Raw genomic sequence first — 21827 nt, 5'->3', positions numbered from 1 at the left:
CAGAGCTGCACATGTAGAATCCTAGAATGGTTATAGCAAATAGGAGGCCATTCGGCCTGTCATGTCTGTGCTAGCTCTCTGCAAGAGCAACTCCCCTAGTGCCCCTCACCTGCCTTTCCCCCGTAGCCCTGCAAATATTTTCTCTTCAGATCATTATCGGATTCTCTTTTGAAAGCCACTCTTGAAAATGCCTGCTGCACACTCTCAGGCAGTGCATTGCAGATTCTAACCACTCGCTGAGCAAGAAGGTTTCTCCTCATGTCGCCTTGGTTCTTTTGCCAAACACCTTAAATGGGGGTCCTCCATGTTGTGTTTTCCACCTTACGCAAAGACACCGACGACACAAAGAGGATTGTTAGCTGAATTCTTTGATTTGAAAAGATGAAATATATACAATAATATCTGGGACAGCTCCTATCTTCGGCCCGATAAACATACATGAGTATATACGTCACACCCTGCCTGGCGATGCACAGCAATTTTAGATACGCTCCTTAAAGGTATACCACAACAACTCCAAGTTGTGCCCTTAAATAATAAGAACTATTTACATTACAACAAATTGTTCTTCTGCGTTTGAACATACAATTGTACAAAGTGATCACCTTATGAGTCTCTGGAACAGAATGGTGGTTTGTTGATACTGTGAAGTTGGTTTGAGATTGCAATACGTTCTCACAATTCTGGTTGTCTGTAGGAGTGTTGCGCTGGGATCGTGTCTTAGATCGCGTTCTGCTCGCGATGGGGTTACTTGGTATTTCTTGTTTTGGTACTTCCCTGATTCGCCATCGGTTTCTTCACAACGGGTGCTCGTACTTGATATGATCATGGTTCTGGACAGATGCTGGTGACTTCTGCCGGATTTCAGGTTCCATCGGTTGGGTGTTGTAGTCATACCTTTTGTCCAATGTTTAAGTTGGGTGATTCTTTGCTCATGTGCGTCCTTCGCCACCACCTTCAGTGAATGCATCACCTACTCCTGGATGCATGGAGAAACGATGAGTGTGCAGGGTTGTTCGTACTGTAATTCTGCTGCTGAAGGAGTGGTTGCACTGAGCGCTGTTGCTCTAAGGTGTAGCATTGTGACAGGCCGTCACGAGCCTTGTTTACTTTGTCGACATTTCATAAGTAAGGACTTTACAATATATACATTCCGGCATGCTATTGGACGTGGGGCAATGTGGTGATGAGGTAGTACGGTCAACTGCCCAGTTTTCACACATCGATGCGCAGACTGATCAACACGGAGAAAGCGTTTGAGAGGTGTATTTGCAAGTGAAAGATGCTGCTGTATGAGTGGCGTAGAGTATTTGAGAGATGAGAGTGCTGTCTGTGAGTGTTGGGTGAGCGTGCGTGTTTTTTGTGCGTAGCTAGTGAGGGTGAGTGTGAGAGAAAGAAAGAAAGTTGGGTTTTGAAACATGAACATGCTGAAAAGTAAAGAAAGCAGACGTTTGTAAGAATACTATTTTTAGCATTGAAAATGCCCTGGAAAAAGGGAGGTGCACCGTTGCCAGATATACTGCAATACTGGGTCGATGCGTGGAGCGGACAGAGCAAGCCCCTATTCCATCTCCCTGCGCCAAAAATCAATTTAATATACGGTCCCCAGATAAGGGACATATCAGATATTAAACTGATAAGAACAGATACTACACTGGATCTTAGCCAAAAGGCCGAGAAGCGATGCTAGCGCTGCTCTTGACTTCCCCGAGTGCCAAATGCCTTCCCTCCTTTAAAGCAGACTGTCAGCGTTCAATAACCTATATATATATATATATATCTATATAAGCACTGACGGTTTCACTTTTGCCATATTTCTCCCGGCATTTCTAATTGGAACAGAAGGTTAATTTACGGAAGTTGCCTTTGTTCTCCCTTTTTCAGTGAGACTGCATCAGAGTTATGTAGATGGCAAGTATTCCACCAATCAGATGCGAGAGGCTTGTGCCTATCCGCATGGAGGTCACTGTCAGAGACTGCTGTGGACCATCTTTGGAAAGCAGTTGCGTGTCTTGCAGGGCATGAGTGACAATGCAGCAGCCAACTGTGCAGAGCTGCACATGTAGAATCCTAGAATGGTTACAGCAAATAGGAGGCCATTCGGCCTGTCATGTCTGTGCTAGCTCTCTGCAAGAGCAACTCCCCTAGTGCCCCTCACCTGCGTTTCCCCCGTAGCCCTGCAAATATTTTCTCTTCAGATCATTATCGGATTCTCTTTTGAAAGCCACTCTTGAAAATGCCTGCTGCACACTCTCAGGCAGTGCATTGCAGATTCTAACCACTCGCTGAGCAAGAAGGTTTCTCCTCATGTCGCCTTGGTTCTTTTGCCAAACACCTTAAATGGGGGTCCTCCATGTTGTGTTTTCCACCTTACGCAAAGACACCGACGACACAAAGAGGATTGTTAGCTGAATTCTTTGATTTGAAGAGATGAAATATATACAATAATATCTGGGACAGCTCCTATCTTCGGCCCGATAATCATACATGAGTATATACGTCACACCCTGCCTGGCGATGCACAGCAATTTTAGATACGCTCCTTAAAGGTATACCACAACAACTCCAAGTTGTAGCCCTTAAATAATAAGAACTATTTACATTACAACAAATTGTTCTTCTGCGTTTGAACATACAATTGTACAAAGTGATCACCTTATGAGTCTCTGGAACAGAATGGTGGTTTGTTGATACTGTGAAGTTGGTTTGAGATTGCAATACGTTCTCACAATTCTGGTTGTCTGTAGGAGTGTTGCGCTGGGATCGTGTCTTAGATCGCGTTCTGCTCGCGATGGGGTTACTTGGTGTTTCTTGTTCTGGTACTTCCCTGATTCGCCATCGGTTTCTTCACAACGGGTGCTCGTACTTGATATGATCATGGTTCTGGACAGATGCTGGTGACTTCTGCCGGATTTCAGGTTCCATCGGTTGGGTGTTGTAGTCATACCTTTTGTCCAATGTTTAAGTTGGGTGATTCTTTGCTCATGTGCGTCCTTCGCCACCACCTTCAGTGAATGCATCACCTACTCCTGGATGCATGGAGAAACGATGAGTGTGCAGGGTTGTTGGTACTGTAATTCTGCTGCTGAAGGAGTGGTTGCACTGAGCGCTGTTGCTCTAAGGTGTAGCATTGTGACAGGCCGTCACGAGCCTTGTTTACTTTGTCGACATTTCATAAGTAAGGACTTTACAATATATACATTCCGGCATGCTATTGGACGTGGGGCAATGTGGTGATGAGGTAGTACGGTCAACTGCCCAGTTTTCACACATCGATGCGCAGACTGATCAACACGGAGAAAGCGTTTGAGAGGTGTATTTGCAAGTGAAAGATGCTGCTGTATGAGTGGCGTAGAGTATTTGAGAGATGAGAGTGCTGTCTGTGAGTGTTGGGTGAGCGTGCGTGTTTTTTGTGCGTAGCTAGTGAGGGTGAGTGTGAGAGAAAGAAAGAAAGTTGGGTTTTGAAACATGAACATGCTGAAAAGTAAAGAAAGCAGACGTTTGTAAGAATACTATTTTTAGCATTGAAAATGCCCTGGAAAAAGGGAGGTGCACCGTTGCCAGATATACTGCAATACTGGGTCGATGCGTGGAGTGGACAGAGCAAGCCCCTATTCCATCTCCCTGCTCCAAAAATCAATTTAATATACGGTCCCCAGATAAGGGACATATCAGATATTAAACTGATAAGAACAGATACTACACTTGATCTTAGCCAAAAGGCCGAGAAGCGATGCCAGCGCTGCTCTTGACTTCCCCGAGTGCCAAATGCCTTCCCTCCTTTAAAGCAGACTGTCAGCGTTCAATAACTTATATATATATACATATATATCTATATAAGCACTGACGGTTTCACGTTTGCCATATTTCTCCCGGCATTTCTAATTGGAACAGAAGGTTAATTTACGGAAGTTGCCTTTGTTCTCCCTTTTTCAGTGAGACTGCATCAGAGTTATGTAGATGGCAAGTATTCCACCAATCAGATGCGAGAGGCTTGTGCCTATCCGCATGGAGGTCACTGTCAGAGACTGCTGTGGACCATCTTTGGAAAGCAGTTGCGTGTCTTGCAGGGCATGAGTGACAATGCAGCAGCCAACTGTGCAGAGCTGCACATGTAGAATCCTAGAATGGTTACAGCAAATAGGAGGCCATTCGGCCTGTCATGTCTGTGCTAGCTCTCTGAAAGAGCAACTCCCCTGGTGCCACTCACCTGCCTTTCCCCCGTAGCCCTGCAAATATTTTCTCTTCAGATCATTATCAGATTCTCTTTTGAAAGCCACTCTTGAAAATGCCTGCTGCACACTCTCAGGCAGTGCATTGCAGATTCTAACCACTCGCTGAGCAAGAAGGTTTCTCCTCATGTCGCCTTGGTTCTTTTGCCAAACACCTTAAATGGGGGTCCTCCATGTTGTGTTTTCCACCTTACGCAAAGACACCGACGACACAAAGAGGATTGTTAGCTGAATTCTTTGATTTGAAGAGATGAAATATATACAATAATATCTGGCACAGCTCCTATCTTCGGCCCGATAATCATACATGAGTATATACGTCACACCCTGCCTGGCGATGCACAGCAATTTTAGATACGCTCCTTAAAGGTATACCACAACAACTCCAAGTTGTACCCTTAAATAATAAGAACTATTTACATTACAACAAATTGTTCTTCTGCGTTTGAACATACAATTGTACAAAGTGATCACCTTATGAGTCTCTGGAACAGAATGGTGGTTTGTTGATACTGTGAAGTTGGTTTGAGATTGCTATACGTTCTCACAATTCTGGTTGTCTGTAGGAGTGTTGCGCTGGGATCGTGTCTTAGATCGCGTTCTGCTCGCGATGGGGTTACTTGGTGTTTCTTGTTCTGGTACTTCCCTGATTCACCATCGGTTTCTTCACAACGGGTGCTCGTACTTGATATGATCATGGTTCTGGACAGATGCTGGTGACTTCTGCCGGATTTCAGGTTCCATCGGTTGGGTGTTGTAGTCATACCTTTTGTCCAATGTTTAAGTTGGGTGATTCTTTGCTCATGTGCGTCCTTCGCCACCACCTTCAGTGAATGCATCACCTACTCCTGGATGCATGGAGAAACGATGAGTGTGCAGGGTTGTTGGTACTGTAATTCTGCTGCTGAAGGAGTGGTTGCACTGAGCGCTGTTGCTCTAAGGTGTAGCATTGTGACAGGCCGTCACGAGCCTTGTTTACTTTGTCGACATTTCATAAGTAAGGACTTTACAATATATACATTCCGGCATGCTATTGGACGTGGGGCAATGTGGTGATGAGGTAGTACGGTCAACTGCCCAGTTTTCACACATCGATGCGCAGACTGATCAACACGGAGAAAGCGTTTGAGAGGTGTATTTGCAAGTGAAAGATGCTGCTGTATGAGTGGCGTAGAGTATTTGAGAGATGAGAGTGCTGTCTGTGAGTGTTGGGTGAGCGTGCGTGTTTTTTGTGCGTAGCTAGTGAGGGTGAGTGTGAGAGAAAGAAAGAAAGTTGGGTTTTGAAACATGAACATGCTGAAAAGTAAAGAAAGCAGACGTTTGTAAGAATACTATTTTTAGCATTGAAAATGCCCTGGAAAAAGGGAGGTGCACCGTTGCCAGATATACTGCAATACTGGGTCGATGCGTGGAGTGGACAGAGCAAGCCCCTATTCCATCTCCCTGCTCCAAAAATCAATTTAATATACGGTCCCCAGATAAGGGACATATCAGATATTAAACTGATAAGAACAGATACTACACTTGATCTTAGCCAAAAGGCCGAGAAGCGATGCCAGCGCTGCTCTTGACTTCCCCGAGTGCCAAATGCCTTCCCTCCTTTAAAGCAGACTGTCAGCGTTCAATAACTTATATATATATACATATATATCTATATAAGCACTGACGGTTTCACGTTTGCCATATTTCTCCCGGCATTTCTAATTGGAACAGAAGGTTAATTTACGGAAGTTGCCTTTGTTCTCCCTTTTTCAGTGAGACTGCATCAGAGTTATGTAGATGGCAAGTATTCCACCAATCAGATGCGAGAGGCTTGTGCCTATCCGCATGGAGGTCACTGTCAGAGACTGCTGTGGACCATCTTTGGAAAGCAGTTGCGTGTCTTGCAGGGCATGAGTGACAATGCAGCAGCCAACTGTGCAGAGCTGCACATGTAGAATCCTAGAATGGTTACAGCAAATAGGAGGCCATTCGGCCTGTCATGTCTGTGCTAGCTCTCTGAAAGAGCAACTCCCCTGGTGCCACTCACCTGCCTTTCCCCCGTAGCCCTGCAAATATTTTCTCTTCAGATCATTATCAGATTGTCTTTTGAAAGCCACTCTTGAAAATGCCTGCTGCACACTCTCAGGCAGTGCATTGCAGATTCTAACCACTCGCTGAGCAAGAAGGTTTCTCCTCATGTCGCCTTGGTTCTTTTGCCAAACACCTTAAATGGGGGTCCTCCATGTTGTGTTTTCCACCTTACGCAAAGACACCGACGACACAAAGAGGATTGTTAGCTGAATTCTTTGATTTGAAGAGATGAAATATATACAATAATATCTGGCACAGCTCCTATCTTCGGCCCGATAATCATACATGAGTATATACGTCACACCCTGCCTGGCGATGCACAGCAATTTTAGATACGCTCCTTAAAGGTATACCACAACAACTCCAAGTTGTACCCTTAAATAATAAGAACTATTTACATTACAACAAATTGTTCTTCTGCGTTTGAACATACAATTGTACAAAGTGATCACCTTATGAGTCTCTGGAACAGAATGGTGGTTTGTTGATACTGTGAAGTTGGTTTGAGATTGTTATACGTTCTCACAATTCTGGTTGTCTGTAGGAGTGTTGCGCTGGGATCGTGTCTTAGATCGCGTTCTGCTCGCGATGGGGTTACTTGGTGTTTTTTGTTCTGGTACTTCCCTGATTCACCATCGGTTTCTTCACAACGGGTGCTCGTACTTGATATGATCATGGTTCTGGACAGATGCTGGTGACTTCTGCCGGATTTCAGGTTCCATCGGTTGGGTGTTGTAGTCATACCTTTTGTCCAATGTTTAAGTTGGGTGATTCTTTGCTCATGTGCGTCCTTCGCCACCACCTTCAGTGAATGCATCACCTACTCCTGGATGCATGGAGAAACGATGAGTGTGCAGGGTTGTTCGTACTGTAATTCTGCTGCTGAAGGAGTGGTTGCACTGAGCGCTGTTGCTCTAAGGTGTAGCATTGTGACAGGCCGTCACGAGCCTTGTTTACTTTGTCGACATTTCATCAGTAAGGACTTTACAATATATACATTCCGGCATGCTATTGGACGTGGGGCAATGTGGTGATGAGGTAGTACGGTCAACTGCCCAGTTTTCACACATCGATGCGCAGACTGATCAACACGGAGAAAGCGTTTGAGAGGTGTATTTGCAAGTGAAAGATGCTGCTGTATGAGTGGCGTAGAGTTTTTGAGAGATGAGAGTGCTGTCTGTGAGTGTTGGGTGAGCGTGCGTGTTTTTTGTGCGTAGCTAGTGAGGGTGAGAGAAAGAAAGAAATTTGGGTTTTGAAACATGAACATGCTGAAAAGTAAAGAAAGCAGACTTTTGTAAGAATACTATTTTTAGCATTGAAAAACCCCTGTAAAAAGGGAGGTGCACCGTTGCCAGATATACTGCAATACTGGGTCGATGCATGGAGCGGACAGAGCAAGCCCCTATTCCATCCCCCTGCGCCAAAAATCAATTTAATATAAGGTCCCCAGATAAGGGACATATCAGATATTAAACTGATAAGAGCAGATACTACACTGGATCTTAGCCAAAAGGCCAAGAAGCAATGCTAGCGCTGCTCTTGACTTCCCCAAGTGCCAAATGCCTTCCCTCCTTTAAAGCAGACTGTCAGCGTTCAATAACCTATATATATATATATATATATCTATATAAGCACTGACGGTTTCACTTTTGCCATATTTCTCCCGGCATTTCTAATTGGAACAGAAGGTTAATTTACGGAAGTTGCCTTTGTTCTCCATTTTACAGTGAGACTGCATCAGAGTTATGTAGATGGCAAGTATTCCACCAATCAGATGCGAGAGGCTTGTGCCTATCCGCATGGAGGTCACTGTCAGAGACTGCTGTGGACCATCTTTGGAAAGCAGTTGCGTGTCTTGCAGGGCATGAGTGACAATGCAGCAGCCAACTGTGCAGAGCTGCACATGTAGAATCGTAGAATGGTTACAGCAAATAGGAGGCCATTCGGCCTGTCATGTCTGTGCTAGCTCTCTGCAAGAGCAACTCCCCTAGTGCCCCTCACCTGCCTTTCCCCCGTAGCCCTGCAAATATTTTCTCTTCAGATCATTATCGGATTCTCTTTTGAAAGCCACTCTTGAAAATGCCTGCTGCACACTCTCAGGCAGTGCATTGCAGATTCTAACCACTCGCTGAGCAAGAAGGTTTCTCCTCATGTCGCCTTGGTTCTTTTGCCAAACACCTTAAATGGGGGTCCTCCATGTTGTGTTTTCCACCTTACGCAAAGACACCGACGACACAAAGAGGATTGTTAGCTGAATTCTTTGATTTGAAGACATGAAATATATACAATAAAATCTGGGACAGCTCCTATCTTCGGCCCGATAATCATACATGAGTATATACGTCACACCCTGCCTGGCGATGCACAGCAATTTTAGATATGCTCCTTAAAGGTATACCACAACAACTCCAAGTTGTACCCTTAAATAATAAGAACTATTTACATTACAACAAATTGTTCTTCTGCGTTTGAACATACAATTGTACAAAGTGATCACCTTATGAGTCTCTGGAACAGAATGGTGGTTTGTTGATACTGTGAAGTTGGTTTGAGATTGCTATACGTTCTCACAATTCTGGTTGTCTGTAGGAGTGTTGCGCTGGGATCGTGTCTTAGATCGCGTTCTGCTCGCGATGGGGTTACTTGGTGTTTCTTGTTCTGGTACTTCCCTGATTCGCCATCGGTTTCTTCACAACGGGTGCTCGTACTTGATATGATCATGGTTCTGGACAGATGCTGGTGACTTCTGCCGGATTTCAGGTTCCATCGGTTGGGTGTTGTAGTCATACCTTTTGTCCAATGTTTAAGTTGGGTGATTCTTTGCTCATGTGCGTCCTTCGCCACCACCTTCAGTGAATGCATCACCTACTCCTGGATGCATGGAGAAACGAGTGTGCAGGGTTGTTCGTGCTGTAATTCTGCTGCTGAAGGAGTGGTTGCACTGAGCGCTGTTGCTCTAAGGTGTAGCATTGTGACAGGCCGTCACGAGCCTTGTTTACTTTGTCGACATTTCATAAGTAAGGACTTTACAATATATACATTCCGGCATGCTATTGGACGTGGGGCAATGTGGTGATGAGGTAGTACGGTCAACTGCCCAGTTTTCACACATCGATGCGCAGACTGATCAACACGGAGAAAGCGTTTGAGAGGTGTATTTGCAAGCGAAAGATGCTGCTGTATGAGTGGCGTAGAGTACTTGAGAGATGAGAGTGCTGTCTGTAAGTGTTGGGTGAGCGTGCGTGTTTTTTGTGCGTAGCTAGTGCGGGTGAGTGTGAGAGAAAGAAAGAAAGTTGGGTTTTGAAACATGAACATGCTGAAAAGTAAAGAAAGCAGACGTTTGTAAGAATACTATTTTTAGCATTGAAAATGTCCTGGAAAAAGGGAGGTGCACCTTTGCCAGATATACTGCAATACTGGGTCGATGCGTGGAGCAGACAGAGCAAGCCCCTATTCCATCCCCTTGCTCCAAAAATCAATTTAATGTACGGTCCCCAGATAAGGGACATATCAGATATTAAACTGATAAGAACAGATACTACACTTGATCTTAGCCAAAAGGCCGAGAAGCGATGCCAGCGCTGCTCTTGACTTCCCCAAGTGCCAAATGCCTTTCCTCCTTTAAAGCAGACTGTCAGCGTACAATAACCTATATATATATACATATATATCTATATAAACACTGACGGTTTCACGTTTGCCATATTTCTCCCGGCATTTCTAATTGGAACAGAAGGTTAATTTACGGAAGTTGCCTTTGTTCTCCCTTTTTCAGTGAGACTGCATCAGAGTTATGTAGATGGCAAGTATTCCACCAATCAGATGCGAGAGGCTTGTGCCTATCCGCATGGAGGTCACTGTCAGAGACTGCTGTGGACCATCTTTGGAAAGCAGTTGCGTGTCTTGCAGGGCATGAGTGACATGCAGCAGCCAACTGTGCAGAGCTGCACATGTAGAATCGTAGAATGGTTATAGCAAATAGGAGGCCATTCGGCCTGTCATGTCTGTGCTAGCTCTCTGCAACAGCAATTCCCCTAGTGCCCCTCACCTGCCTTTCCCCCGTAGCCCTGCAAATATTTTCTCTTCAGATCATTATCGGATTCTCTTTTGAAAGCCACTCTTGAAAATGCCTGCTGCACACTCTCAGGCAGTGCATTGCAGATTCTAACCACTCGCTGAGCAAGAAGGTTTCTCCTCATGTCGCCTTGGTTCTTTTGCCAAACACCTTAAATGGGGGTCCTCCATGTTGTGTTTTCCACCTTACGCAAGACACCGACGACACAAAGAGGATTGTTAGCTGAATTCTTTGATTTGAAGAGATGAAATATATACAATAATATCTGGCACAGCTCCTATCTTCGGCCCGATAATCATACATGAGTATATACGTCACACCCTGCCTGGCGGTGCACAGCAATTTTAGATACGCTCCTTAAAGGTATACCACAACAACTCCAAGTTGTACCCTTAAATAATAAGAACTATTTACATTACAACAAATTGTTCTTCTGCGTTTGAACATACAATTGTACAAAGTGATCACCTTATGAGTCTCTGGAACAGAATGGTGGTTTGTTGATACTGTGAAGTTGGTTTGAGATTGCAATACGTTCTCACAATTCTGGTTGTCTGTAGGAGTGTTGCGCTGGGATCGTGTCTTAGATCGCGTTCTGCTCGCGATGGGGTTACTTGGTGTTTCTTGTTCTGGTACTTCCCTGATTCGCCATCGGTTTCTTCACAACGGGTGCTCGTACTTGATATGATCATGGTTCTGGACAGATGCTGGTGACTTCTGCCGGATTTCAGGTTCCATCGGTTGGGTGTTGTAGTCATACCTTTTGTCCAATGTTTAAGTTGGGTGATTCGTTGCTCATGTGCGTCCTTCGCCACCACCTTCAGTGAATGCATCACCTACTCCTGGATGCATGGAGAAACGATGAGTGGGCAGGGTTGTTCGTACTGTAATTCTGCTGCTGAAGGAGTGGTTGCACTGAGCGCTGTTGCTCTAAGGTGTAACATTGTGACAGGCCGTCACGAGCCTTGTTTACTTTGTCGACGTTTCATAAGTAAGGACTTTACAATATATACATTCCGGCATGCTATTGGACGTGGGGCAATGTGGTGATGAGGTAGTACGGTCAACTGCCCAGTTTTCACACATCGATGCGCAGACTGATCAACACGGAGAAAGCGTTTGAGAGGTGTATTTGCAAGTGAAAGATGCTGCTGTATGAGTGGCGTAGAGTATTTGAGAGATGAGAGTGCTGTCTGTGAGTGTTGGGTGAGCGTGCGTGTTTTTTGTGCGTAGCTAGTGAGGGTGAGTGTGAGAGAAAGAAAGAAAGTTGGGTTTTGAAACATGAACATGCTGAAAAGTAAAGAAAGCAGATGTTTGTAAGAATACTATTTTTAGCATTGAAAATGCCCTGGAGAAAGGGAGGTGCACCGTTGCCAGATATACTGCAATACTGGGTCGATGCGTGGAGTGGACAGAGCAAGCCCCTATTCCATCTCCCTGCTCCCAAAATCAATTTAATATACGGTCCCCAGATAAGGGACATATCAGATATTAAACTGATAAGAACAGATACTACACTTGATCTTAGCCAAAAGGCCGAGAAGCGATGCCAGCGCTGCTCTTGACTTCCACGAGCGCCAAATGCCTTCCCTCCTTTAAAGCAGACTGTCAGCGTTCAATAACCTATATATATATATATATATATATATCTATATAAGCACTGACGGTTTCACTTTTGCCATATTTCTCCCGGCATTTCTAATTGGAACAGAAGGTTAATTTACGGAAGTTGCCTTTGTTCTCCCTTTTTCAGTGAGACTGCATCAGAGTTATGTAGATGGCAAGTATTCCACCAATCAGATGCGAGAGGCTTGTGCCTATCCGCATGGAGGTCACTGTCAGAGACTGCTGTGGACCATCTTTGGAAAGCAGTTGCGTGTCTTGCAGGGCATGAGTGACAATGCAGCAGCCAACTGTGCAGAGCTGCACATGTAGAATCGTAGAATGGTTACAGCAAATAGGAGGCCATTCGGCCTGTCATGTCTGTGCTAGCTCTCTGCAAGAGCAACTCCCCTAGTGCCGCTCACCTGCCTTTCCCCCGTAGCCCTGCAAATATTTTCTCTTCAGATCATTATCGGATTCTCTTTTGAAAGCCACTCTTGAAAATGCCTGCTGCACACTCTCAGGCAGTGCATTGCAGATTCTAACCACTCGCTGAGCAAGAAGGTTTCTCCTCATGTCGCCTTGGTTCTTTTGCCAAACACCTTAAATGGGGGTCCTCCGTGTTGTGTTTTCCACCTTACGCAAAGACACCGACGACACAAAGTGGATTGTTAGCTGAATTCTTTGATTTGAAGAGATGAAATATACACAATAATATCTGGGACAGCTCCTATCTTCGGCCCGATAATCATACATGAGTATATACGTCACACCCTGCCTGGAGATGCACAGCAATTTTAGATACGCTTCTTAAAGGTATACCACAACAACTCCAAGTTGTACCCTTAAATAATAAGAACTATTTACATTACAACAAATTGTTCTTCTGCGTTTGAACATACAATTGTACAAAGTGATCACCTTATGAGTCTCTGGAACAGAATGGTGGTTTGTTGATACTGTGAAGTTGGTTTGAGATTGCTATACGTTCTCACAATTCTGGTTGTCTGTAGGAGTGTTGCGCTGGGATCGTGTCTTAGATCGCGTTCTGCTCGCGATGGGGTTACTTGGTGTTTCTTGTTCTGGTACTTCCCTGATTCGCCATCGGTTTCTTCACAACGGGTGCTCGTACTTGATATGATCATGGTTCTGGACAGATGCTGGTGACTTCTGCCGGATTTCAGGTTCCATCGGTTGGGTGTTGTAGTCATACCTTTTGTCCAATGTTTAAGTTGGGTGATTCTTTGCTCATGTGCGTCCTTCGCCACCACCTTCAGTGAATGCATCACCTACTCCTGGATGCATGGAGAAACGATGAGTGTGCAGGGTTGTTGGTACTGTAATTCTGCTGCTGAAGGAGTGGTTGCACTGAGCGCTGTTGCTCTAAGGTGTAGCATTGTGACAGGCCGTCACGAGCCTTTTTACTTTGTCGACATTTCATAAGTAAGGACTTTACAATATATACATTCCGGCATGCTATTGGACGTGGGGCAATGTGGTGATGAGGTAGTACGGTCAACTGCCCAGTTTTCACACATCGATGCGCAGACTGATCAACACGGAGAAAGCGTTTGAGAGGTGTATTTGCAAGTGAAAGATGCTGCTGTATGAGTGGCTTAGAGTTTTTGAGAGATGAGAGTGCTGTCTGTGAGTGTTGGGTGAGCGTTCGTGTTTTTTGTGCGTAGCTAGTGAGGGTGAGAGAAAGAAAGAAAGTTGGGTTTTGAAACATGAACATGCTGAAAAGTAAAGAAAGCAGACGTTTGTAAGAATACTATTTTTAGCATTGAAAATGCCCTGGAAAAAGGGAGGTGCCCCATTGCCAGATATACTGCAATACTGGGTCAATGCGTGGAGCGGACAGAGCAAGCCGCTACTCCATCCCCCTGTGCAAAAAGTCAATTTAATATAAGGTCCCCAGATAAGGGACATATCAGATATTAAACTGATAAGAACAGATACTACACTTGATCTTAGCCAAAAGGCGAGAAGCGATGCCAGTGCTGCTCTTGACTTCCCCGAGTGCCAAATGCCTTCCCTCCTTTAAAGCAGACTGTCAGCGTTCAATAACTTATATATATATACATATATATCTATATAAGCGCTGACGGTTTCACGTTTGCCATATTTCTCCCGGCATTTCTAATTGGAACAGAAGGTTAATTTACGGAAGTTGCCTTTGTTCTCCCTTTTTCAGTGAGACTGCATCAGAGTTATGTAGATGGCAAGTATTCCACCAATCAGATGCGAGAGGCTTGTGCCTATCCGCATGGAGGTCACTGTCAGAGACTGCTGTGGACCATCTTTGGAAAGCAGTTGCGTGTCTTGCAGGGCATGAGTGACAATGCAGCAGCCAACTGTGCAGAGCTGCACATGTAGAATCCTAGAATGGTTACAGCAAATAGGAGGCCATTCGGCCTGTCATGTCTGTGCTAGCTCTCTGCAAGAGCAACTCCCCTAGTGCCCCTCACCTGCCTTTCCCCCGTAGCCCTGCAAATATTTTCTCTTCAGATCATTATCGGATTCTCTTTTGAAAGCCACTCTTGAAAATGCCTGCTGCACACTCTCAGGCAGTGCATTGCAGATTCTAACCACTCGCTGAGCAAGAAGGTTTCTCCTCATGTCGCCTTGGTTCTTTTGCCAAACACCTTAAATGGGGGACCTCCATGTTGTGTTTTCCACCTTACGCAAAGACACCGACGACACAAAGAGGATTGTTAGCTGAATTCTTTGATTTGAAGAGATGAAATATATACAATAATATCTGGCACAGCTCCTATCTTCGGCCCGATAATCATACATGAGTATATACGTCACACCCTGCCTGGCGATGCACAGCAATTTTAGATACGCTCCTTAAAGGTATACCACAACAACTCCAAGTTGTACCCTTAAATAATAAGAACTATTTACATTACAACAAATTGTTCTTCTGCGTTTGAACATACAATTGTACAAAGTGATCACCTTATGAGTCTCTGGAACAGAATGGTGGTTTGTTGATACTGTGAAGTTGGTTTGAGATTGCAATACGTTCTCACAATTCTGGTTGTCTGTAGGAGTGTTGCGCTGGGATCGTGTCTTAGATCGCGTTCTGCTCGCGATGGGGTTACTTGGTGTTTCTTGTTCTGGTACTTCCCTGATTCGCCATCGGTTTCTTCACAACGGGTGCTCGTACTTGATATGATCATGGTTCTGGACAGATGCTGGTGACTTCTGCCGGATTTCAGGTTCCATCGGTTGGGTGTTGTAGTCATACCTTTTGTCCAATGTTTAAGTTGTGTGATTCTTTGCTCATGTGCGTCCTTCGCCACCACCTTCAGTGAATGCATCACCTACTCCTGGATGCATGGAGAAACGATGAGTGGGCAGGGTTGTTCGTACTGTAATTCTGCTGCTGAAGGAGTGGTTGCACTGAGCGCTGTTGCTCTAAGGTGTAGCATTGTGACAGGCCGTCACGAGCCTTGTTTACTTTGTCGACATTTCATAAGTAAGGACTTTACAATATATACAATCCGGCATGCTATTGGACGTGGGGCAATGTGGTGATGAGGTAGTACGGTCAACTGCCCAGTTTTCACACATCGATGCGCAGACTGATCAACACGGAGAAAATGTTTGAGAGGTGTATTTGCAAGCGAAAGATGCTGCTGTATGAGTGGCGTAGAGTATTTGAGAGATGAGAGTGCTGTCTGTGAGTGTTGGGTGAGCGTGCGTGTTTTTTGTGCGTAGCTAGTGAGGGTGAGGGTGAGAGAAAGAAAGAAAGTTGGGTTTTGAAACATGAACATGCTGAAAAGTAAAGAAAGCAGACGTTTGTAAGAATACTATTTTTAGCATTGAAAATGCCCTGGAAAAAGGGAGGTGCACCGTTGCCAGATATGCTGCAATACTGGGTCGATGCGTGGAGTGGACAGAGCAAGCCCCTATTCCATCTCCCAGTTCCAAAAATCAATTTAATATACGGTCCCCAGATAAGGGACATATCAGATATTAAACTGATAAGAACAGATACTACACTTGATCTTAGCCAAAAGGCCGAAAAGCGATGCCAGCGCTGCTCTTGACTTCCCCGAGTGCCAAATGCCTTCCCTCCTTTAAAGCAGACTGTCAGCGTTCAATAACTTATATATATATATATATATATCTATATAAGCACTGACGGTTTCACTTTTGCCATATTTCTCCCGGCATTTCTAATTGGAACAGAAGGTTAATTTACGGAAGTTGCCTTTGTTCTCCCTTTTTCAGTGAGACTGCATCAGAGTTATGTAGATGGCAAGTATTCCACCAATCAGATGCGAGAGGCTTGTGCCTATCCGCATGGAGGTCACTGTCAGAGACTGCTGTGGACCATCTTTGGAAAGCAGCTGCGTGTCTTGCAGGGCATGAGTGTCAATGCAGCAGCCAACTGTGCAGAGCTGCACATGTAGAATCGTAGAATGGTTACAGCAAATAGGAGGCCATTCGGCCTGTCATGTCTGTGCTAGCTCTCTACAAGAGCAACTCCCCTAGTGCCCCTCACCTGCCTTTCCCCCGTAGCCCTGCAAATATTTTCTCTTCAGATCATTATCGGATTCTCTTTTGAAAGCCACTCTTGAAAATGCCTGCTGCACACTCTCAGGCAGTGCATTGCAGATTCTAACCACTCGCTGAGCAAGAAGGTTTCTCCTCATGTCGCCTTGGTTCTTTTGCCAAACACCTTAAATGGGGGTCCTCCATGTTGTGTTTTCCACCTTACGCAAAGACACCGACGACACAAAGAGGATTGTTAGCTGAATTCTTTGATTTGAAGAGATGATATATATACAATAATATCTGGCACAGCTCCTATCTTCGGCCCGATAATCATACATGAGTATATACGTCACACCCTGCCTGGCGGTGCACAGCAATTTTAGATACGCTCCTTAAAGGTATACCACAACAACTCCAAGTTGTACCCTTAAATAATAAGAACTATTTACATTACAACAAATTGTTCTTCTGCGTTTGAACATACAATTGTACAAAGTGATCACCTTATGAGTCTCTGGAACAGAATGGTGGTTTGTTGATACTGTGAAGTTGGTTTGAGATTGCAATACGTTCTCACAATTCTGGTTGTCTGTAGGAGTGTTGCGCTGGGATCGTGTCTTAGATCGCGTTCTGCTCGCGATGGGGTTACTTGGTGTTTCTTGTTCTGGTACTTCCCTGATTCGCCATCGGTTTCTTCACAACGGGTGCTCGTACTTGATATGATCATGGTTCTGGACAGATGCTGGTGACTTCTGCCGGATTTCAGGTTCCATCGGTTGGGTGTTGTAGTCATACCTTTTGTCCAATGTTTAAGTTGGGTGATTCGTTGCTCATGTGCGTCCTTCGCCACCACCTTCAGTGAATGCATCACCTACTCCTGGATGCATGGAGAAACGATGAGTGGGCAGGGTTGTTCGTACTGTAATTCTGCTGCTGAAGGAGTGGTTGCACTGAGCGCTGTTGCTCTAAGGTGTAACATTGTGACAGGCCGTCACGAGCCTTGTTTACTTTGTCGACATTTCATAAGTAAGGACTTTACAATATATACATTCCGGCATGCTATTGGACGTGGGGCAATGTGGTGATGAGGTAGTACGGTCAACTGCCCAGTTTTCACACATCGATGCGCAGACTGATCAACACGGAGAAAGCGTTTGAGAGGTGTATTTGCAAGCGAAAGATGCTGCTGTATGAGTGGCGTAGAGTACTTGAGATATGAGAGTGCTGTCTGTGAGTGTTGGGTGAGCGTGCGTGTATTTTGTGCGTAGCTAGTGCGGGTGAGGGTGAGAGAAAGAAAGAAAGTTGGGTTTTGAAACATGAACATGCTGAAAAGTAAAGAAAGCAGACGTTTGTAAGAATACTATTTTTAGCATTGAAAATGCCCTGGAAAAAGGGAGGTGCACCGTTGCCAGATATACTGCAATACTGGGTCGATGCGTGGAGTGGACAGAGCAAGCCCCTATTCCATCTCCCTGCTCCCAAAATCAATTTAATATACGGTCCCCAGATAAGGGACATATCAGATATTAAACTGATAAGAACAGATACTACACTTGATCTTAGCCAAAAGGCCGAGCAGCGATGCCAGCGCTGCTCTTGACTTCCCCGAGTGCCAAATGCCTTCCCTCCTTTAAAGCAGACTGTCAGTGTTCAATAACTTATATATATATACATATATATCTATATAAGCACTGACGGTTTCACGTTTGCCATATTTCTCCCGGCATTTCTAATTGGAACAGAAGGTTAATTTACGGAAGTTGCCTTTGTTCTCCCTTTTTCAGTGAGACTGCATCAGAGTTATGTAGGTGGCAAGTATCCCACCAATCGGATGCGAGAGGCTTGTGCCTATCCGCATGGAGGTCACTGTCAGAGACTGCTGTGGACCATCTTTGGAAATCAGTTGCGTGTCTTGCAGGGCATGAGTGACAATGCAGCAGCCAACTGTGCAGAGCTGCACATGTAGAATCCTAGAATGGTTACAGCAAATAGGAGGCCATTCGGCCTGTCTTGTATGTGCTAGCTCTCTGCAAGAGCAACTTCTCTAGTGCCACTCAGCTGCTTTTCCCCCATAGCCCTGCAAATATTTTCTCTTCAGATCATTATCGGATTCTCTTTTGAAAGCCTCTCTTGAAAATGCCTGCAGCACACTCTCAGGCAGTGCATTGCAGATTCTAACCACTCGCTGAGCAAGAAGGTTTCTCCTCATGTCGCCTTGGTTCTTTTGCCAAACACCTTAAATGGCGGTCCTCCATGTTGTGTTTTCCACCTTACGCAAAGACACCGACGTCACAAAGAGGATTGTTAGCTGAATTCTTTGATTTGAAGAGATGAAATATATACAATAATATCTGGGTCTTTAGGCTAGCTCCTATCTTCGGCCCGATAATCATACATGAGTTTTTACGTCACACCCTGCCTGGCGATGCACAGCAATTTTAGATACGCTCCTTAAAGGTATACCACAACAACTCCAAGTTGTACCCTTAAATAATAAGAACTATTTACATTACAACAAATTGTTCTTCTGCGTTTGAACATACAATTGTACAAAGTGATCACCTTATGAGTCTCTGGAACAGAATGGTGGTTTGTTGATACTGTGAAGTTGGTTTGAGATTGCTATACGTTCTCACAATTCTGGTTGTCTGTAGGAGTGTTGCGCTGGGATTGTGTCTTAGATCGTGTTCTGTTCGCGATGGGGTTACTTGGTGTTTCTTGTTCTGGTATTTCCCTGATTCACCATCGGTTTCTTCACAACGGGTGCTCGTACTTGATATGATCATGGTTCTTGACAGATGCTGCTGACTTCGGTGGATTTCACGTTCCATCGGTTGGGTGTTGTAGTCATACCTTTTGTCCAATGTTTAAGTTGTGTGATTCTTTGCTCATGTGCGTCCTTCGCCACCACCTTCAGTGAATGCATCACCTACTCCTGGATGCATGGAGAAACGATGAGTGGGCAGGGTTGTTGGCACTGTAATTCTGCTGCTGAAGGAGTGGTTGCACTGAGCACTGTTGCTCTAAGGTGTAACATTGTGACAGGCCGTCACGAGCCTTGTTTACTTTGTCGACATTTCATAAGTAAGGACTTTACAATATATACAATCCGGCATGCTATTGGACGTGGGGCAATGTGGTGATGAGGTAGTACGGTCAACTGCCCAGTTTTCACACATTGGTGCGCAGACTGATCAACACGGAGAAAGCGTTTGAGATAAAAACAAAAATACTGCGGATGCTGGAAATCCAAAACAAAAACAGAATTACCTGGAAAAACTCAGCAGGTCTGGCAGCATCGGCGGAGAAGAAAAGAGTTGACGTTTCGAGTCCTCATGACCCTTCGACAGAGCTTGTGAAGAACCCGCCTTCGGTCTGTCCACAAGCATGACCCAGACCTCCCTGTCACTTGCCATTTCAACACTCCACCCTGCTCTCTTGCCCACATGTCTGTCCTTGGCTTGCCGCATTGTTCCAGTGAAGCTCAACGCAAACTGGCGGAACAGCACCTCATCTTCCGACTAGGCACTTTACAGCCTTCCGGACTGAATATTGAGTTCAACAATTTTAGATCTTGAACCGTCTCCGTCATCCTCAGCCCCTTCCTGTTTCTTCCCCCTTTTTTTTGTTTTTTCCAATAATTTATTTAGATTTTTCTTTTCCCACCTACTTTCATTATTTTTAAACGTATTTCCACCCATTGTTTATTTCCACCTTTCAGTATTCCCCCACGCCCACTAGAGCTATTTGTACCTTATCTGTCCTGTCTTGTACTCTTAATTAGCACATTCCTTTAGATAATATCACCACCTTCAACACCTCTTTGTTCTTTTGTCTGTGACATCTTTTGGTTATCTCCACCTATCACTGGCTGCTTATCCCAACAAACCGCACCCCCCTTAAACCAGCTTATATTTCAGCCCTTTCCTATTTTTACTTAGTTCTGTTGAAGGGTCATGAGGACTCGAAACGTCAACTGTGCTCTTCTCCGCCGATGCTGCCAGACCTGCTGAGTTTTTCTAGGTTTTTTTGTTTCTGTTTTTGTTTTGGATTTCCAGCATCTGCAGTTTTTTTGTTTTTATGTATATATTTTTGTTTTTAAACCTGTAAATGTGATGTACTTTGATGTGGCACCCTATCAAATGCTTTTTGGAAATCCAAGGTCGGACTACTTCATTTTGCAGTCTAATGAAGAATTCTGTTATGTTATACTCACTGTTCCCTAAAGGACCCTGTACAACAAGGTTATTAATTACCCCCTTCTCATTGCACAATACCAAATCTAGGCCCTGGTCCCTAGTTGGTTCCTCGACATGCTGGCCTAAAACACCATCTCGTACACACTCCAGAAATTCACCCGCCACAGTATTATTGCTAATCCACGGGCGGGACGAGGCTTCATGAAGTGTTTAAAAATTGAAAAAAAATTCATTGACATTCCCCAACTCATGTGACACTGTCACATGAGGGGACATGTTTTAAAACATTTTAATTCTTTATTTACATGTTTAAAACTTAAACTAGTCTCCCTCAGGCAGCTCTGTGCCTCAGGGAGGTTTCTGCGCTCTTTCGCACACCCCTGCACAACTCCCCCAACGAAGGGAAAATTCTCCCCCTAGATTTTTATGAGGCAATATCCTCTCTCACTGTTGCACTGATTTCATCCTTAAGTAATAATGCCACGCCAGCTCTTTTTTGTTTTTGCCTGTCCACCCGAAATATCAAGCACCCATGGATATTCAGTCCCCAGACTTGGTCACCCTGCATCCACATCTCTGTAATTGCAATCAGAGCACACCCATTTATATCTATTTGTATTGTAAATTTGTCTACCTTTTTGCGAATGCTCCATGTCTTTTTAACATTTTCATTGTTAATTTTTTTTTTGTACTATGGCCCTATTTGCTGCTTGCCCTTGTTTCGTCTGCCTTCCACTTTTGCTTTATACTTTTCAGTCTTTTATTGCTACCTTTGTTTCCCTCTCTTGTGTCTCCCACTCATATTCCCATCACCTTGCTAGTCTAGTTTAAATTCTCCCACAAAGTATCAGCAAATACCCCTGCCAGGATATTGGCCCTGGTCCTGCTGAGTTGCAACCCATTATCATCCCCAGAATTGGTCCCAATGCCTCAGGAATCTAAATCCCTCCCTCCTAAACTATTTCTCCAGCCATGCATTCATCTGGTCTATTCTCCTATTCCTGATCTTGCTAACACGTGGCACTGGGAGTAATCCTGAGATTACTACCTTTGAGGTCCTGCTTTTTAATTTATTTCCTAACTCCCTATGTTTTGATTTCAGAACCTCATCCCCCTTTTTACCTATGTCGTTGG

General features: G+C 44.6%; 9 non-coding genes across 9 annotated transcripts; all 9 read right to left on the bottom strand.

The window, feature by feature from the left end:
• Nucleotides 1-1494: 1494 nt before the first annotated feature.
• LOC121271878 lies at nucleotides 1495-1685 on the bottom strand. The gene has a single exon (XR_005941795.1). It is a non-coding gene; the product is annotated as a U2 spliceosomal RNA (small nuclear RNA).
• A 1859-nt stretch (nucleotides 1686-3544) lies between these two features.
• Nucleotides 3545-3735, bottom strand: LOC121271865. The gene has a single exon (XR_005941783.1). It is a non-coding gene; the product is annotated as a U2 spliceosomal RNA (small nuclear RNA).
• Nucleotides 3736-5595: 1860 nt separating this feature from the next.
• LOC121271864 lies at nucleotides 5596-5786 on the bottom strand. The gene has a single exon (XR_005941782.1). It is a non-coding gene; the product is annotated as a U2 spliceosomal RNA (small nuclear RNA).
• Nucleotides 5787-7640: 1854 nt separating this feature from the next.
• Nucleotides 7641-7831, bottom strand: LOC121271887. The gene has a single exon (XR_005941804.1). It is a non-coding gene; the product is annotated as a U2 spliceosomal RNA (small nuclear RNA).
• A 1857-nt stretch (nucleotides 7832-9688) lies between these two features.
• Nucleotides 9689-9879, bottom strand: LOC121271881. Its single transcript, XR_005941798.1, has one exon. It is a non-coding gene; the product is annotated as a U2 spliceosomal RNA (small nuclear RNA).
• Nucleotides 9880-11737: 1858 nt separating this feature from the next.
• Nucleotides 11738-11928, bottom strand: LOC121271874. Its single transcript, XR_005941791.1, has one exon. It is a non-coding gene; the product is annotated as a U2 spliceosomal RNA (small nuclear RNA).
• A 1857-nt stretch (nucleotides 11929-13785) lies between these two features.
• Nucleotides 13786-13975, bottom strand: LOC121271903. The gene has a single exon (XR_005941819.1). It is a non-coding gene; the product is annotated as a U2 spliceosomal RNA (small nuclear RNA).
• A 1860-nt stretch (nucleotides 13976-15835) lies between these two features.
• Nucleotides 15836-16026, bottom strand: LOC121271880. The gene has a single exon (XR_005941797.1). It is a non-coding gene; the product is annotated as a U2 spliceosomal RNA (small nuclear RNA).
• A 1860-nt stretch (nucleotides 16027-17886) lies between these two features.
• On the bottom strand, nucleotides 17887-18077 carry LOC121271888. Its single transcript, XR_005941805.1, has one exon. It is a non-coding gene; the product is annotated as a U2 spliceosomal RNA (small nuclear RNA).
• Nucleotides 18078-21827: the final 3750 nt, after the last annotated feature.

The sequence above is a fragment of the Carcharodon carcharias genome, chromosome 31, assembly GCF_017639515.1.
Source record: "Carcharodon carcharias isolate sCarCar2 chromosome 31, sCarCar2.pri, whole genome shotgun sequence".
Taxonomy (NCBI): domain Eukaryota; kingdom Metazoa; phylum Chordata; class Chondrichthyes; order Lamniformes; family Lamnidae; genus Carcharodon; species Carcharodon carcharias.
Note: the sequence above shows the minus strand (reverse complement) of the source record. Positions and strands in the feature narration are given on the sequence as shown.